Here is a 2,951-nt window from a genome sequence, read left to right on the forward strand (position 1 = left end):
AAAAACTCCATAACCATTTGATATCCGCCTGACTGAGATTTACAAGATGACCATAGCTTGCTTCATACCGACAATCTCCGTGGGATCGACCCTTACTCATGTAAGGTTTTATTACTTGGACGACCCAGTGCACTTGCTGGTTAGTTGTATCGAAGTTGTGACAAATTATGAATTAAGATTAGAGCACCAAGTTTTTGGAGCCATTACCAGGGATCACAATTTCGTGCACCAAGTTTTTGGCGCCGTTGCCGGGGATTGTTCGAGTTTGGACAATTGACGGTTCATTTTGTTGCTCAGATTAGGTAATTTTCTTTTTCATTTTATTTTCAAAAAAAAATAATTTTCTTCAAAAATCTTTCAAAAAAAAAATTTCCCCTTTGTTTTCAAAAATTATTTTAAAATTTTTGAGAATGAATTCTAAAGTTTCAAAATGGTATGCTGAAGTTTGGCTGGCCATCAAGCTTTAGACTAACCTGGTATGATTCCTGGAATCTTGATTGAGGATTGTGAATTCATTGCTTCTTTTTCCCTATAGGTTTTCAAAAAATAAAAAAATAAAAAAAATATTTTATGTTGTTTGTTTGAGTCTTGAGTCAATTTTTAAGTTTGGTGTCAATTGCATATTTTTATTTTTCAAAAAATTTTCGAAAATTCATGCATTCATAGTGTTCTTCATGATCTTCAAGTTGTTCTTGGTAAGTCTTCTTGTTTGATCTTCATATCTTCTTGTTTTGTGTCTTTTCTTGTTTTTCATATGCATTTTTAACTTGTTAAGTGTCTAATTATTGAAAATCTCTAAGTTTGGTGTCTTGCATGTTTCTCTTTCATTAAAAATTTTCAAAAATAAGTCTTGATGTTCATCTTGATCTTCAAAGTGTTCTTGGTGTTCATCTTGACATTCATAGTGTTCTTGCATGCATTCATTGTTTTGATCTAAAAATTCTCATGCATTAAGTCTTTTTCATGTTTTTCTCTTTCTTCATTAAAAATTCAAAAATCAAAAAAATATCTTTCCCTTTTTCACTCATAAATTTTCGAAAATTGAGTTGACTTTTTCAAAACTTTTTAAAATTTAGTTGTTTCTTATGAGTCAAATCAAATTTTCAATTTAAAAATCTTATCTTTTTCAAAATCTTTTTCAAAATCATATCTTTTCCATTTTTTATTTATTTTCGAAAATTTCAAAAATCTTTTTCAAAATATTTTCAAAATCTTTTTCTTATTATATCATATTTTCGAAAATATCATCAACAATTAATGTTTTTGTTCAAAAATTTCAAGTTTGTTACTTACTTGTTAAGAAAGATTCAAACTTTAAGTTCTAGAATCATATCTTGTGATTTCTTGTGAATCAAGTCATTAATTGTGATTTTAAAATCAAATCTTTTTCAAAACTAATTTCAATCATATCTTTTCAAAAATATCTTTTTATCTTATCTTTTTCAAATATCTTTTCTAACTTCTTATTTTCTTATCTTTTAAAAATTGATTTTCAAAATTTGTTTCAACTAACTAATTAACTTTTTGTTTGTTTCTTATCTCTTTCAAAACTACCTAACTAACTATCCCTCTCTAATTTTCGAAAATATCTCCCTCTTTTTCAAAAAAAAAATTCTTTTTAGTTAATTAATTGTTTAAATTTTAATTTTAATTCTCCTTTAATTTTTGAAAATCATCAACTTTTCAAAAATTAATTTTCGAAATTTTCTCTCCCTCATCTCCTTCTATTTATTTATTCATCTACTAACACTTCTCCTCACCTCATATCTCTGCTCCTATCCTCACCCTTGTGTTTGGATTATCCATTCTTCTTCACTCTTATTCCCTTTCTTCTTCTACTCACACAAAGGAACCTCTCTCTACTGAGGCAAAGAGGATCCTTATTATTATTTTCTGTTCCCTTCTTTTTCATATGAGCAGGAGTAAGGACAAGAATATTCTTGTTGAAGCAGACCCTAAACCTGAAAGGACTCTGAAGAGGAAACTAAGAGAAGCTAAATTATAACAATCCAAAGACAACCTTACAGAAATTTTTGAACAGAAAGAGGAGATGGCAGTCGAAAATAATAATAATGCAAGGAGGATGCTTGGTGACTTTACTGCACCTAATTCCAATTTACATGGAAGAAGCATCTCCATTCCTGCCATTGGAGCAAACAATTTTGAGCTGAAACCTCAATTAGTTTCTCTGATGCAGCAGAACTGCAAGTTTCATGGACTTCCATCTGAAGATCCTTTTCAGTTCTTGACTGAATTCTTGCAGATCTGTGATACTGTTAAGACCAATGGGGTTGATCCCGAGGTCTACAGGCTTATGCTTTTCCCGTTTGCTGTAAGAGACAGAGCTAGAGTGTGGTTGGACTCTCAACCTAAGGATAGCCTAAACTTTTGGGATAAGCTGGTCAAGGCTTTCTTAGCCAAGTTCTTTCCCCCTCAAAAGCTGAGTAAGCTTAGAGTGAATGTTCAAACCTTCAGACAGAAAGAAGGTGAATCCCTCTATGAAGCTTGGGAGAGATACAAGCAACTGACCCAAAAGTGTCCTTCTGACATGCTTTCAAAATGGACCATTCTGAATATATTCTATGATGGTCTGTCTGAGTTATCAAAGATGTCACTGGACCATTCTGCAGGTGGATCCATTCACCTAAAGAAAATGCCTGCAGAAGCTCAAGAACTCATTGACATGGTTGCAAATAACCAGTTCATGTACACTTCTGAGAGGAATCCTGTGAGTAATGGAACGCCTCAGAAGAAGGGAGTTCTTGAAATTGATACTCTGAATGCTATATTGGCTCAGAATAAAATATTGACTCAGCAAGTCAATATGATTTCTCAGAGTCTGAATGGAATGCAAGCTGCATCCAACAGTACTCAAGAGGCATCTTCTGAAGAAGACGCTTATGATTCTGAAAACCCTGCAATAGCAGAGGTGAATTACATGGGTGAACCCT

The 2,951-nt window shown here is 32.3% G+C and overlaps 1 non-coding gene across 1 annotated transcript; it reads right to left on the bottom strand.

The window, feature by feature from the left end:
• Nucleotides 1-2,446: 2,446 nt before the first annotated feature.
• Nucleotides 2,447-2,554, bottom strand: LOC112768233 (small nucleolar RNA R71). Its single transcript, XR_003185669.1, has one exon. It is a non-coding gene; the product is annotated as a small nucleolar RNA R71 (small nucleolar RNA).
• Between the last annotated feature and the right edge of the window lie 397 nt (nucleotides 2,555-2,951).

Source organism: Arachis hypogaea, chromosome 17 (assembly GCF_003086295.3).
Source record: "Arachis hypogaea cultivar Tifrunner chromosome 17, arahy.Tifrunner.gnm2.J5K5, whole genome shotgun sequence".
NCBI lineage: Eukaryota > Viridiplantae > Streptophyta > Magnoliopsida > Fabales > Fabaceae > Arachis > Arachis hypogaea.